Source organism: Ischnura elegans, chromosome 2, assembly GCF_921293095.1.
Source record: "Ischnura elegans chromosome 2, ioIscEleg1.1, whole genome shotgun sequence".
NCBI lineage: Eukaryota > Metazoa > Arthropoda > Insecta > Odonata > Coenagrionidae > Ischnura > Ischnura elegans.
Window position 1 is genome coordinate 29616334 of NC_060247.1, and position 17001 is coordinate 29633334.

At 39.2% G+C, this 17001-nt stretch overlaps 1 protein-coding gene across 5 annotated transcripts in view; it reads right to left on the bottom strand.

Annotated features, from left to right (window-relative positions):
- The window catches only part of LOC124153507, an 881184-nt gene that overhangs the window by 146808 nt on the left and 717375 nt on the right, over positions 1–17001 (bottom strand). The gene's annotated exons all lie outside the window — the stretch shown is intronic.

Genomic DNA, 17001 nt, shown 5'->3' on the forward strand with positions numbered 1-17001 from the left:
TACTATTGTGAACTAATCAGACGCGTATTTACGCGCAGTTTACTAAGCAAAGATATGTAAGAAGAACGACGGCAGCGCATTAATGATTCCCACACCATAAATCTGAACCTTAACTTAGACGAGATACCTCAACGCCAATGTCTACCCGTTGGTTGCCATAATCCGAATCATAATCCACTTATCGTTACGTAAACAACCAATCACAACAGTACACGGAAAACGATAAACAACTCCGGTTCTATCTCGAATTAGTAGTACCATGACCCTGCAATTCTTGCGTTCATCGTTCTATTGTTTGCGGTCTAAATATGAATGGCGGTATCCAATGGAGGTAGGCCGAACCTCCACTTCATTCAACCATGCTTCGTATTCAGTGTATGGGACGAAACTAAACCGTTCGAAGGTGAAGTACGTGGTCTCCTTGGTGCGAAGCATTGTTTACGTTTGGTCTCGTCCCAGAGATTTAGTTTAGTTTCAACCCGAAATAGTTTTGATTCCGGTTTCGTTACGACCCTGAGTTCAGCTCCCCGAGTTTTAATCCATTTCGTTTAACTTCCACATTTTGCTCCCGGGAATGAGAATATTGAAATTTTACTGGCACTGACTTTCGTTTAGTTTTGATTGCCATCTCTGATAAAAATAAATGCCATAAATCCATGGTAGGGTGGACAAAATATCAAGGATATTGCTCCATCACGGCATAAAAACGATTTTAAATCTAAGAGAACATTCGGGACTCATTGAAGAGCGTCAAAGACATAGATAACATGGAGATAAAGGTGCATAGTGGATAAAAAAAAAGACATGCGAAGAATTCTACGTCGGAAAAACTGATAGGATAATGAAAACTAAAGTTAAGGAACATAGCTCCACCAACCGGCTTGTTTACGCAGAAAAATTTTCCGTTGCGGGGCATATGATATGCCCAAGGACACGACGCGTCGCGACGCGACGTAGACACCGAGAATCCCGCTATCCTCGCAACATATAATTACTTCAAAACGCGATTTTTCAGAAAAGATTTGGAGATAAACAAACATAAAAGCAATTTTAATACAGTCAACGGGCAAAGGATTAGTAAAATCATCGCTTCCAGTAATTTCTGGAGCATACGACGTCCGAATTATTGCAAATATACCCCCCTGACCATATATGTTTCGACGCCTTGCATAGTCGAGATTATCAGCATTGACGTAGTCTTCGACAGAGGAGAGTAAACCTTCGCCAATTTTTTAAATTATCGACGCGGGGAAACCCAAGAGTAACAAACTCTTTTACAAAAAAATGAAAACGATGTTTACTCTCAAGGTCGTTATTCCTCCGGGAGATAAGACTCAATCACGTAGCATTGAAAATAACTGCTTCACTATCAGCCGTTAACAATAGCCTCCCAACCCTCGGGATATCTGTGCAGCACAGTGGAGGGGAGAGAGTGAGATATATCTCATTTTTCAAACCGGGGTTTTCATTTCCCGGGATCATTTATAAACGTCACCCGTGAGAATGGAAGCCTTATATTTTGATCCGTGAAGGGTATTCCATCTCCCGCTCCGGCTATTCCTTCATCCATCCCGTCCCAACCAAGAAAAAATACTTTCACTCATTTTTCAGTTCTTCAATTTTCTATTTTTCATCTTAAAAAATAGCATTTATTTTTCGTTCAGTTTCCAAGTATTGCTCAAACATGATAGCGATAACTACTCTCAAATTAACACCTTACCCTAGGGGAATTTCAATTTTCAGCGTTTCGATGGCTGAAATGATATCGGCAACCAAGTATAGACCAGTAAAAGGATATGAACTAAATATTGAGAAAAATTCACATAAGATTAGTAGCGAAGAGTGATTCCGAAAGTGTGATACATAGAAGCAATAATAGAAAGATAATATGATTTTTCCTTTCAACAGATGTTATAAGCAAATAGTAATCTTACAAAAACGAAATGAATTCAATCCCTATATTTAATGAATTTGCTGCGAAGCACAGAAATATATTTGTAAACATCAGAAATGCACATGAGCCCAGACAAAATAAGGAAATACATATTCAATCATGTGTATAAAAACAGGCGAACTTTCAATCCATATTCAACTTCTTTTTTGATGTCCTTCTTTTACGCCATTAGCCATTACTAGAAAATATCAGTTTTTTCTTGGGGTTTTAACTTCATGAATTATATTCGTATAGGGGTTAAAACGTAAAACCCATAAATAAATCCGACATTGTTTGCATTAGTAAGAGTGGAGGTAATGGAAGTAAAAGTAGATTGGAGATGAGTTTAGGAGCTCATTTAGTAATAAGAATGTGCAATAAGTCTTAGAGATGAAGCTAGGCAGTAGGAATAAGGCACCCGTTAGTAACGGTCCCGCTCCGAGGATAAGAAAAGAGGGAAATTTTATGAAGTGGTACAAAAATAGGCCAAACGCTCACAGAGGGCTGGACCGGGGGGACAATTTTAAGATAGCCAGCCGTGAGGGCGGCCCTTGAAATGTTTGGCGACCTGTCTGATAAGGTTAAGCGGCCCGGCTTTGGGTCACAACCCATTCAGGGCGATAAGAGTCTGGTTCTGCTCCCCTGTTGGCATGTTTGATGATTCTTTATTGACTTTTTCCGGAGGGCACGCAAAATATTTCCTTCATGCTGGGGGCCCTGTCCTTATTTTCCCAGACCTCAAAGACCCCTTACGGACTAGCGATCCTTCCTCTAACCCTGTCTTCTTTCCCCTTCCCCGAATCCTTGATCCCATCTCTATCTTCCCCTTGCCTTCCTCCACTCTCATTCCGTCTCATCTTATCCCCTTTCACTTCGCTTCGTTTGAACCTGTTGACCCTGCTCGCCAATACGCCTTCGTCCCCTTCAATTCTGACCCGTCTCATGAAGTTTCACTTTAGCAAAAGAATTTTCTCCAGATTTTGGGCCATAATTTATCACCATTTTTTTTAATCTGAAGTTTAATTTACAATGGTTCGTTTCCTTACATTTTAGCATTATAAATTAGAAAACTTGTGCAAAAAATTCGCACTTTCACGCCGTAGGAAATATGCATGTTAAGAAAACGGAGTAATTGAATAGAGAAGATGGTGTATCATAAATAACATACTTTCTTTAAACTTATTTTCTTGAAAAATACACAAAATATATTAATACAATTCAGGGAATAGAGTTTGGTATCAGAAGGAACAATCATGACGTCTGTTTCTAATATTGGCACGCAATTTACAAAACGTTTTTAAAGACACAAACATAACTATCACGGAAAAAGTGAACTCTAGAAAATGCTACATACAACTGTCCATGCGAAAAAAACGGGTCTTTCTCTCTCTCTCTCTCTCTCTCTGATACATAACAATTGTATATAATTCACTCATGTACAACCACTACATGCATTTTTCCTATTTTAATTTTTTCATCAATTCTCGTTGGTAATAATTCTTTAAAACTTTCAACACAATATTTATAATTATTCGTGATACACGTTATAATTTAAGTTCCTTACACACTAAGCCTATTTCAGAGTTCGTAAATACTTTTAGATTCCATTTACTATTTTTATTCCCGCTTAAGTTACGTTCTTTGTTTAAGCTATGGATTTAACGGGTTTTCAAATTATTTTTTTGAATTTCAATTAATAATCAACCTGGAAAAAGCAAAACTCATACCCCATAGGTCCGAGTTCACATCCCGGTGGTGTTAGAGAATTTTTTAAACCGAGGCCTTGGCGCCTTTCAATAAGAGCAAGCTAATGCACCTGCCGGTTTTCTCTCCCTACCCTTAACACGGCGCAAATGGCCTTACCTTTCTGGTTAAGTCATCTCGGGTTTTCTACCGGGTGAGTTGATTGCAAGCCTATTGTTTTGATAGCCGTCTCTGCCATCGAAAAGTCGGCCTACAATAACTCACCCGGTGTAAAACCCGAGAAGACTTCTAGACACCAGAATCATACGACGGGAAAGAACAAGATCATATTTCAGACCTTACATTTTGGTCACCTCCTCAAATAACCATACCATAATGAAACCCGTACTCTTTATCCGTTTTTAGACACATTACCCACATCTAGAGGTATTCGCGGGAAAAATATCAGCAACTTTCAATCTTCCGCTCTAAAATTCTAGACTTCTAAAATTAGAAAAAAAGTCTCTCGGCCACCTTTTTGAAACTATTCAAATAAGAAACTTATTGAAATAAATTCTCACTTACCCGCTGTTGGCTCTACAAGTGAGTATAGGTCAGGGAAATGAAATGCAAAAATGAATGCCGAGGTTTCGATATTTTCTTATATCCTCATCAGGGCTATGAATAATGGTTACAATAAATTAATACATGTATGCATGAAAGATTTTTACCAGTTTTTTTTGCAATAATAGAATTTAAAATATAAAAAGAATTCAATTTTACATAAGTGAGAAAGAAAAGGAAAGAATTTTGACACACCTTATCTGCAATTTGTTTACCGATTGTAACTAGGCTTTTAGAATAGCATGGTTACAATCAATTTGGATTTATTGAATAAAAATAAATTTTATTGAGATTGTTTATGACTGATCATTTATTGCAGTTCCTGACCAACACTCCAAGACTACAGTACTTACTATTAAACTGAGATCATAAAAATAAAATCGAAAATAACATCCATATTTATTCATCTCCTTTCAACGGATGATAATTATGACAAACACAACTTTAACAACGCTTGAAAGTCCCTGAAACTGTTTTATATTGGAAGAAAATGATGATTTAACAAGAAGAAAAGGGAACAACCCATTCTCTTGCCATGAAACATTCATTGGAGACCATTCATCGTAATTTTGCCGCAGATCTCGCTCCGTGACAGGAGCCATTAAGCTGTTAAGCGGTAATGATCTAAACTTCAGCACACGAGGTATAATGCAAGGGTTACGATCGAAGGCAGTTGACGCGATTGTGGCGTGCCAAACCTTTATGCCTCTGCGACAGAGTGGCGTTTTACGACCAGCAGTATGAGGTAACTGTATCTTTAACGAACCTTACAAGAAACTCGTGAATTATTTACTTCTTTTGTTGTTTTACATCAACGCTAGCCAATTGCACGAAATTAAGATTGTGTGCATATACGGCATCGTTTTAGTTTTATATCTATAGGCAAAAAGTAATCAGCAGCGATAAAAAGCTTTCTAAACCAAGAAATTAATTTTACACTAAAAACGTAGGAACAAAAATCCCTTAACATCCTTCAATCAGCCACTTTTCTAAATTTAGAGACGTGAGGTTGCCGCCCTCCTTTCACGAGTTGGTGACGTTATTAGTACGCTGATTCTCGTTTCTTTTTAAAATAATCACTCACAATAATTGTGTGAACAACAAAGAACAGTGTTAACTCGATGAAAGGATAAGATGAGCTGATGAAAAGCGTCGACCCACTCGGCTTAAGAGCGTGATGTCATCGACTTATCTCATAAAGGGTTATATGTAAGGAAAATTTCCGTAGATTTTCTCAGATTATAGGTTGAGAGGTGGAAGACTATGGTTATTGCCAAAATTAGAATGAGAAAAAAACGAAATATAAGGGTGTACTACGACGTTTAATTTTCAAATTCTATTCAAATCTTCAAAATCAATTTGCCGGCCCCTTTTTATGAGTTGGTGACTTCATTGAAGTTCTGGTTCATAGATTCGCAGAGAACAGTTCTTTGAGAGAAGGAATCCCTCACAAAAATCGTGTAAACAACAACGAACTACGGGTCTCTTCATAATTTTTTAAACTCTATTACAATGGACTGTAAAATCTTTTGACTCCCCTACCATTCCACTACCCTTCCGTCGTTTATCGGAATATCTCTATCTTCCCTTCCCTTCACCGATTCTCTCCGACTCCTTCCTGCCGTTCAAGGCTCCATAATTTCTCTTCCCACCTGCCTCTCTCTAATCTCGTCTTCCAGCTGAGAAATACGGTGGAGCGGAAACGGGAAAAATAGTGGAGACCACAGAGGGAAAGAGATGGATCCGCGAAAGAAAAAAAAACAGAAAAATAAATCCTTTTGGGGGCGAAAAACCAAATGAAAATCTCTTTGTGCTCGCAAGGGGAAACCTTCCTCCGTCCTCATGTGCTCCTTTCAAACTCCTCCACTATCGCATGGGTCGGCTGAGCGAACGGTGTGTGAAGAGAAATGGAGTTTCCTCCGGAGAGAGAGAGAGAGAGAAAGACATAAGGCGTTCTTCGGACGGGAAAAAAAAATCCGAAAAGGTGCGAGAGATTCGGTGAAAAAGTAGTGCGACGTCTGCACCTTTTTTTTCCGCCCACGGATTTCGATTCCGCGGCGTTGGAGGGAAAAATATGTAAGCTCGGAAATTTTCTCCCTTTCTTTATATTCCCCCGAAAATGCGCCCCGTCGCGGCTTCTCCGCACATAAATTGCCTCCGCAATGTTGTTTTTTTTGTCCTTCCTCCCACTTCTCCCACTACTCCTCGTTGTTCTACACGGAGACACGTAGGCAATGGGTCCGAATTTTCGGGGGTCTTCGGTTGACCTAGAAAACACACCTATCTCACTTTTATATCTTCGACCTCACGGACCAGCCGATTGTTCATCCTATACACATAACATCTTTCCTGAGAGTTTTTTTCAACGAAAATCTTGGAATATTTTGACTCGGTCTAGCGAAATTAATTAACCAATCCTCTCTGGATTGAGCCGAATGCAGTGAAATTCTGGCTCAGGAATCACAGTTAATTATGACATGCAGGTATAATTATTCTTTTAGCCATAAATTTCTGCTGTTTAGTCATAGATTTAAGCTTAATATATGCTGTGGCCGTTTACCTCATTATTACAGCATAACTTCGCCTGATGATTACATTAATGACATTTTTCAACTTAAGGCTGGAAGGCGATACTTGGTGACAGGAAACATAATGAAGATACACTTCTGTATGTTCCACAGGAGTTTTAATAACCGACCCAGGTTTCGACAGTAAACTTTGATAATGAATTTTAGTTTTAACTGTAGTGATGGGTCGATTCCAAAATTTTATCGATTCCGATCCCGATTCCGATTCTGACATTTCGATTCCGATTCTACCGATACCGATTCCATCGATCCTGATGCCATAGGCTCCAAGAAAAATAGGACTTAATTCCAGGCAACAAGAAAACCACTTTTAAAAATATTACTCTGTAAAAGAGTCAGTTGACAAAATTATCTTTCATATCATCACTATGTAATTAAAATATAATAGCTAAATTTCAAAACAGAAAATACCTGAAAAGTGGTGTTACATGATAGGTATTACTTTAGAATATTGGCACTCATAATATGTCGACCATATACATGTATCCAAACTACAAGGGAGAGCCCTGAGTACTGAAATTTTCATAGCTGTAATAAAGATTACATACTACATATATGAATCATGTAATATTTGGCCCTTTCAAATTCTCAAGCAAAAAAACCAATTATTCTACATGCTCAGTCAGCAGGTTTTGACGTCTCCATGTTACAGTATTACTGCTTGCAGAAAATTGCCTTTTGCTACACACTTGTGTGATTGGGCAAGTACTTTCCTACCAAATTGCAAGATTATGGAGACTTTGGAACTTTTATTAAAAATTATATCAACGATTTTTGTGGATCTTGAATCTTCATAGAATTCAAGTAGACGAAGCGAACGAACTATAGAACTAAACTTTAGTTTTGTAGAGCCAAAAAAATTCTGTACTTCTCACGTCATTTAATCAACCTTAAAATCTCTTGCTTTTTTTAATTCCAAGAAAGAAACTAAACGCTACAAATGAATATCACATCGGACAGACTCAGTAATAAAAAAGGCTAAAAGAGCCTTGTGGTGTGAAAACTCCCCCTTCCGCGCCACTCACCTCGGCGAAGGTGGAAAGGGAAAAAGGGTATCGGTTGTTGCCTTTCACGGAAACAGTTCATTTTACTCTCCCTTAAGCATGCTGACTTAATCTCTTCACTTTACTTCAATGCCCGAGGCATATTTCTTATGCGTGGGATAGTTCCGAAAAATATACAATCCTTAGTATTTTCACTCGAGTAATGCGCTAAATGTTCTAGTCGATCTGTACATAATCCTTTTTAACATCCTCAGTTTAGTGTTTTAAGTCAATGAAGACGATTATCCATGCTTTAAATGACGATTTTCAAGACTAATGTTTTAAAAAACTTAAAAAATCGGCCTCAGTTACCGAGCCTTAGAGTTCCTCGGCGTGTAGCTGAGCCTTGACGCGCGATTGAAAAATCGCTCTTATTTCCTTCGTCGCAGACTTTTTTTTCCAAGATTTTTAATTAGTACTGTTTAGAAATCTCTATTTTATATTGTGGTTCAAATTTTCCGAGTTATATTTTTCGTAAACGAAAGATAATGTCTACTTTATGTCAAATTTCACGTGAAAAACGAGTCGGCCATTTCGCGTCGTAAAACCAGACAGATGAGAGCCAAAATCTTCAAAAGTCATCGAAAGTATAGGCAAAGCACCAGATCAAAGGAATATTGCGTTTTTATTCCATAAAACTCATACCAACGCAAAACCACTTGGATAAATTCAAAGATTTTTTGAGGAAAAACGATATCTCGCGTGGCATCGAAAAATTGGTCATGTTTGGGCCTCTGTATCTCACTAAAGGTTCGTATTAATGTAAAATGGCATATAAATCTATATCTGGTAATGATTTATGATTATTTACGCTAAGTTTCAAGTCTCTATCCCCAAAAAGGTCATTTTGGACTATATTCCAGCTTTTCCCGATTTCGGACCAGAGTGCGCCGGGTAGGACGCCAGTAACACGATCGGCCGCCGCGGCTGGCGTAAAGGTATTCGGCACCCACGTCGACAACTATAGTGTATTCGGCATACTGAAACTACCTGGCAAAGGCATTAGAATGACTTATCGGCTTTAAAAACTGCATTATTACATGAGTTTCATGATAGCACTTCCTCTCGGCAGATTGCTGGACCTACTAGCCTCGAAAGCTCTGTAACCTTAACTACTCGACTCGACATTCGTAATGCTACTCGAAACGCTCGAGTCGAGTACCAACTATTCGATCGACTTGAATTTTCGAATACACGCACGTCCCTAGAAGATATGTGTTTTGTCATTACGATTACGTGGCGCGAAAATTCAAATGACTTTGGAAACGCAGTCGTATATTTTGTTGTTTGAAGTACTACTGGAATCGGAATCGATTTTTCACCTTGGCAAGTACTCGTTTTCGATTCCGGTTCTTGGTCGAGAATCGAGGAACCGAAGAATCGAGGAATCGAACCGACCCATCACTAGTTTTAAGGTTTTCGCAGCGATTAGATGCACTATTTTAATTCATTTTCGGGTGTACGTCTGCGTGCTTAATATTTAACTCAACGTTTCGTTCCACTTACTGGAAACGTCGTCTAGTGTACTGTTGAAACCTGGGTCGGTTATTAAAACTCCTGCGGAACATACAAAAGTGTATCTTCATCATGTTTCCAATGACATTTTGTTTAAATTATCCTCCCTAAAAAAATTTTCCCTGGGCAATTTATCCTCCTTGACAAATTTACCCTCCGCGGAACTCCTTATCCTCCGGGCTCAGCCGCAAAAGTCGGCTGCGCAAAGGACGGCAAAAATATCCTCGACTCAAAAAGCCGGAGAATCTAATACTGAAAGTATATCCAGAACTTGCCTCCCGTCCTGCCTTCCGATCATGCCTTCCAACCCTAGCTACCTGTATTTCAACTCTTAAATAGCAGTCCTAAACTTGACATTTTTGGCAGTGATTTCTACGCTTTTGACTGAAAGTATCTCTTTTTTTGCGTCAATTATTGCATGCATAGCGTAAACTAAGGGTAAGTGTTGCGCGTTGCCTACCCCCTACAGAAGTTCTTTCGAGGACTCGGTAAAATGTCATTTCCTCGATAATTAACAACAATATAGCTGACGCATTTGTACTAAAATATCAATTTAACTTCAAAATTATATTACTACTATACTACTTCTGTGGCCATTCGAAACCTAGAAGGTCTTTGGCCTCAATAACTAGGCGCCTCCACATTCTACGGTCGCCTGCCATATCCAGCTGGGCTCCCATCTTTCTCACATCCTTCTTAACTTCATCGCCCCAGCGAATTCTTGGTCTTCCTGCCGGTCTTTTGCCTTCGAGTTTGCCCGAGGCAAATTTAAATTATTTACATTTTTAACACTTTTCGTTAAAAATTTCGAAATTTTAAGGCAAAATGGCGAAAAGAAGATATTGACCAATTTGGAAAAAAATCATATTTGTAATACCCATCCGATTGCGCAATTTTTTCCGGGTATTACGATTCGCTCCTATAAAAAGTGGCAAAAAGAGGGACCCTATTACTCATCCTTCCATTTCCCCCATCCATGGGTACCGATCGCCTACCAGAATGATTCCCTCATTCCACCTGGGGCTTGGTGAGCAGACACAATTAAGAAAGGGAGCGAGTCAAGGAGCCATTTCCGCGCCTGCTGTATTGCCTCCCCTTCATGTTGCCGTATTATCGGTTTTTCCTGGAGTTTCAGTCAACCCGGACGATGCTGAGAAGAATTCTACCGAAATCGGCAGACGGTAGTTAGCCAACCATCGCAGGTAAAGTTCCCGGCCATCTCACCCCACAACTTTTAACCCTCAAGGTAGAAACACCTCTGCTAATTTCCCCTCCTTTCTTGACTCGCGGAGAACCAGCTTCTCTCCTCGATTCAACTCCCTCTTGTGCAAATCCCTCTTGCGTTGCAACCGGCGCGCCCGTTCAGACTGTGCAGACCTCGCCCACAATCGTGACACACAGGCCGAATTTTACTATTTGTCAAGTTTTGGGCAATCATTTTCGAATGTTGGTTTGCATTTTTTGTTGATGAGCTTTTGGAAATATTTTGTCTATTTTGTTGATTTTATATTTGGTTTTGTTTCCCTTTCGTCGAATTTCCCCTCATTTCCGTAACCAACTCGTGGGAAGAGTCCTTGATCTCGACAAGGCGTTCGTTAGTAATCAGCGGTTTGATAACTGTCCGCCACACAGAAGCATAACAATAGTATTAGGCTGATGCCATCTCCGTAAAAAATTCCAAATTCTTACACATATGTTCCATTCAATAAGGTGAGGTGGGACAATATCAGGTGGTATATGTTTTAAATTGGATCTTCTGGAGAAGAGCATTTCATAGCTTCATGTGCTAACTTTAATGGTTGACCAAGGGTTGACAAAGACAGTTCATTTCAAGGTGTAACATAAAATCAAAATTCCAAAAGAAAAACTGTCTTTTTCCAGATGCCAGAGTGGATAAAAAACCCTGGCGGATCATTCAACATCATTCATCATTCTCTGAAATGCTAAAATATTACACTGAATGCCATTAACTCTATTCAGGTCTTTAACATCCTTAGCCTATTTCTGTGACTCGCTAGTTGTCGCGAGCGTGGGATTGCTTTAAAAGGCGAAGGTTAGTCACTTAATTCTGTGTCGTAGGCATATGAATTTCTCATATGAATGATTCAGGTTGGGGTGGCAGTTTCTATCTTCAAGCCATTGGTGATACGTCGCAAGGGCCTTATCACTAGAAAGGCGTGAAATGATATAATCCTTTCATTGAAATCCACTAAAGCAGAACTTGTTCTCTCCGGCAAGACGGTGACTTTATAAGAGCAAATTCGTCTCCTGTGCCACCATGTGGACTCCCAAATTTATGATCTTGAACACCTCTGAAATCCACCTTTAAAAAAGACTTCTTGGTGGTGCACTCTGACGCATACCTGAGTTTAAAAGTAAAGGTAAAATGAAAGGATTGGGCTTCTAAAAATAAAATAAAATCAAGTTGAAGGGGAAAAGAAATTATTTCCTGGATTTTAAATTAGTTTTCTGATACCTGTACCTGATAAAAATGTCTTCACAATCCTTCTCAATGAAAATAACCGTGTTATCGGAAAATTTGGTGGGCTATTTCTCAGCCAAATTCAAAGAATAGAGCGATTTGTTTCTTGAGCATTCAAATGTACCATAACTGTATTCAGATGTGATTACGGAAGTGACGCTTGGTCGCGGGATTGAAGTGCATTGTTGAAGGCGATTGCGGGATAGGGGTTTCCGCTCGTTTTCAAAGTCATGGTGCTGAACGAGGCAACGCTCGGGGTCTTCGTCAGCACTTGGTCATTTCCGCTTCCGCTATGTATCAGACCAAACCCAATTCGGGATGCTGCATGAAAAGTGCGTTTTCAGCCGTTTCGGACCCAGCTGCGGATGAATGCCCGCTGCGGCTGCCTTTATGGCTTCCTACCCAACTGAATGCTTTCTCCGATGAATGCGCCCAATAACTTTGAGCTTTTCGGTCTCAAGGACTGGGAAAACTTATTTACCATGAAAGAGTAAGAAATTGTGGCCCACCAACGAAGATAAATGTTTAGCGCGTGTTTAGGAACAGGTAAAATAATTAACCGTTCACGGAAAAAAATAATGCGTTGGCTTTGTGATGTATATTAATATATACCTACCTCCTATTATTTTTCTTCAGAGAAAAGACGTATCAACATTTATGTATTTTGGCTAAGACTAAACGAAATTGCTTTTCGAACAGATTATAGCTGTATTCAACGGTGTTCGGCGAGATGTTGTGGAACATAATGATACAATGATAAATGAAGAGTAAACTTAGTGCATGTTCACAGATTAGCTACTGTGGACTTGCACTAAGATTATAGCTAATGATCTCTGCATTCTCTTCGGGTTTTCACCGCGTCCGTTGGGTTTTGGCGACAACAGTTTCGCTGGCATTGCAGTCAGCGTCTTCAGGTCGAAGGTCCTTACCTTCGAACCAGTAGGTGGAAGGCACCTTCGACCTGAAGACGCTGACTGCAATGTCAGCGGAACTGTTGTCGCCAAAACCCAACGGACGCGGTGAAAACCCGAAGAGAATGCAGAGATCATCTGATCAACGCCGCGAAAATCTTCGAACTTAGATTATAGCTTAATTATACTAACGCTGATGCCCGATAATTTTTTGTCTGAAGAAAATATGAAGAAAATCCCCAACTCAAGTCGCAACCCTGGGAAATGCCTCGGGTTGGTGGTATTCACTGTTCTCCTCAATGCCTCAGTCATAATTTGTCGTACTGCAGCGAATCTTTCCAGCTCCTCCTTTACTCCAACCACAAGCGACCTTTAGTGCCGCCACGCTCTCGCCCGATCTCCCTTTTACTCACATAGGAAAAATAGAATGTAAATTAAAATGTCACAATGGCCCTGATAACGCCGGGAAAGCCAGCTGCAGAGCCAATTACTTTTTGCCCTTATGAGAACTCCGACACATAAACTTACGTATCTTTCTGACAATAGAGCAATGAGTTTACGTTTAGCCTACTGACTTCCAAATTTCAAAGGGAGATATCGTTTTTTCCTAAGGTAATAATTATCAGATCAAGACGGTGATGGAGCGGTGATTAATAATTTTTTGACTTGATTGGATGTCCATGGTAACTTTTAAATAAATGAAATATTTATTTAAAATTAGAACAGTGGTACAAGCGCTTAAGAACAGTCAGTACATGCGGCATGGAAATTTAGCGTGCTCACTTCTTCATTTCCAAGTGAGATGTTTCAGCTAGGGTAAAAAAAAAAAACGAAAAATCCAAACTCTGGGTCACAATTCCTCGAATCGGTGTCGGCATTCTCTGTTCAAGTCGGTGCCTTTATCGTAATCTGTCGCACAGTAGCGAAGATTTCTCTTCTCTCCTCCGCCCACAAAAGACGTTTAGGGCCTAGAGCCCAGCCAGACTCTCGTCCAATTTTCCTTTCATTCACATCGACAAGACAGAATTAAAATTAAAACATCAATGTACCTACACCTTAATATCGTTGACATAGTCAGCTGCAGTAGTAATGGTGGGTAATGATAGCTCATGAAAAGTTAAGTATCGATATTTTAAACAATTAAAGAGTGTACGCAATACTACTGACTTCCTCAGTTCAAAGGGAAATTTTGTTTTATTGTGATGACACGGAAAAAAATGAAGAAAACGCTAAACTTGGGTGGCGACCCAAGGAAATTCCGCGACATGTTAGCATTCTCTGTCTCCCTCTGTCGTGCGGTAGCGAATATCTTTCCCCCGTCTCTCCTCCACCCTCAAAAGGACCTTCAGGGCCACCGCACCCTCGCCCGCCCTCCCTTTTATTCATGCGTCCTCAACCCTTCAAACCTTCCCACGCCCACCACAAAATTCGCGCCTCGAATCCATACACTCTAGCGCCCACGTCCCTTAACGCCTTGCCACCCTCCATGCATATGAATAATTCCTCGCGCTATCGTCTTCACAAACAAAACCGCGTGAGCCACCCTCCTCCGCTTCTCCCTTTACGCCTTCCTGCCTCCGACCCTCTTCTTCTTCGTCCTCCCAAATCCCTTTAGGACTCTCCGCGACCCTATCGCACACACGCCGCCCAACCAACACACATTCGATACAAAATGCTAGATACTATTCCTTTTGTTCTCACGCGTGCCATACAATATATCGATTGATTTTTTTCCGATCCTACCTGATCACCCTAATACGATCGTTCACCAAATGCAGCTGATTCCGGGTTATTGGGACACATCTGGGCCGGAGAAGTTCGTCCCAATCAAATGGCTGTCTAATTTATCCGTAGCATTAACATATTCATTATAAGTAAACAATCCAAATTTTGGTTTTAAGTAGCTCTCCATTCGATTCTGTTATCAGATAATCTTATAAACGTTACATAATTCTTTATTTTCAATTACTATAACACATTAATTTCAATCAATTATACACGTCATCCTATACTTTCCTTGGCCGTTCCATCCTTCCAGTTGCCCTACAACGATTGTTTTCATTAGATCACCTAGCCGAAGGAAGCGGCTATTCAAGTGGCCCTCTCTTCCTCCGAGGATTTTCAAAAGACCACACTCCTATTCCATTGAAAATTTTCCACGTAACTCATCCACACATGCAATAATATAGATTAAAATGCAAGACAGGGGAATACTTGAGAATCATGGAACATTTTATTGTTATTACGTTTCGTAACTTATTAGTTCAAAAACCTATTACTAAGTTGTTTGTCCAGTAGCGAAAGGCGAGACTGTACACATTCGAATGTACAATGAACACTTTTTGTATAAGAAACTTGATGAGAGGAGGATTAAATGATGGCATGAAATCGTAAGACGAGGCGCAAGTGGTAGGTTTTTAGTATTTAAGTCAAGTTATTGCATATTTTGATGCTTCTGTTGGGCAAATACCACCGATACGTGGCCTATTTAAATGCCTTACCGTATCAATTAGCCAGAGGAAAGTGGAGATCATACTTTAATTGGATTCTGTTCTTGGAGATTTAATCCAAATAAGCGGTAGCCCAAGTACCTCGTCGTACCAATAGCCAGAATTCAGTCTATTTTTTAAATAGTTTAATGCAAAATTTGCGCTTTTTTATTTGAATTGAATTTGAATTTTATTTGAAGCACTTCACCGCTTTTTAGTCTTCAACTTTTAATGGGGTAATTACTAGAAAAATATCGAAGATTTCATACTTCTGTTATTTATTAATTTCCTTTACCTTACAGCTTCTAAGGAAATGTTCGGTGAGTTAACTAAGTGAAAATTTGAGGATATGAAAAAATGCAGCAAACTTTGCTGCGTTTCACAGATCTGAATGATTTTCATGTGATTTATGGCATTTTGTATAGTCTCGTGGATTGCTGGGGTTTACCACCGAATTCTATGGAAGGTTAAAAAAATAAAAAAAAGAAGAAAAACAGTCAAAGAAACATAAAAAAGTTCATTTTATTTCTCCACGCCCCCTTACTTAAAATAAATGTCGAACGTAGTATCTACGTTACTACTAAACTCCACGAACATTTATTGAGGGATGGTAAGAGTAACAGGTTTTTTTACGCTTCATTTGAGATAATTATTAGATATTTTCAATCGATGACTGCACACTAATCTAGTTGAGCACATAACAGTATCAAAGGATTATAATACATAAATTTAATTTGACATTTTAATGCTATTTTTGAGCTATCATTGTCATTAGAAGCATATTGTTTATCTGCTTTTTACACTTAAAGAGAGTCTATTCGCAAAGATTTCAAAAGCTGTGGTAGATAAAAAACCGCAATATAATTTTAGCCAATAGCTAAAAATCTTTTTAGCTTCTAGAGTTAGCTAAAATCATCAAATATTATAAATATCCATTATATACATAATTAAGAATTCAAATTATATGATATTTACAGATATAATTCTAGGCTTTCTTCTACCTACTATTGGAGTTTTATTACTTTTCATTGGCAAACAAATTACTGCGTGAGGTAAAGTTTTCACAGACGTCCATTCCACTTCAAGTTATTCTAGAGGTACTCAAACTTTCCAATTTAATTACGAAAAGAGACTGTTTCATTCAACCCCCAATTCCGTCAGACCATAAAATACAGTGGTGTTTTCCTGATCACATCAATAAGCCGATATCATGAAAGCATTGCCGCTATCTGCCAAACATTTCCATCTTCGCTGGAAGGAAACCTTAATTGCTTCGTGACCAAGCTTGGTTATTCATGAGACTCCTCTTCAACGCTCTCGCTAAATTAACTTTGCTCTCGATAAACCTGTGCTTCATCCGTCACTTAAACTCATTATTCTCATGCCTTTTATGTGTCAAGTGAAGGTTCCAATAAATCAAAGGATTGTCAGATAGATGAAAAAGTTGTGAGTAGATCAGTTAAAAATGGAAGTAGGCAATTTAAAATTTTCGAAAAGAAGAGCTTGTCAAAGCTCCATTTTATTCGAGACGGAACAGTTCTAATTCATCACATTAGAATGTAAATATTAAGCTGATTTTTAGGCTCAGTTTTTGAAGAGAGGGTTGTAAACTTGAACTATGGAAATGTTATTTCGGGATGAAATGCATCCACGTTCAGAAAATTGAACGTCAATTACTGAGACCACTTTCTTTGGCTCTGGGCCGATTCAGCCAATACAGCCAAGTTTTATTG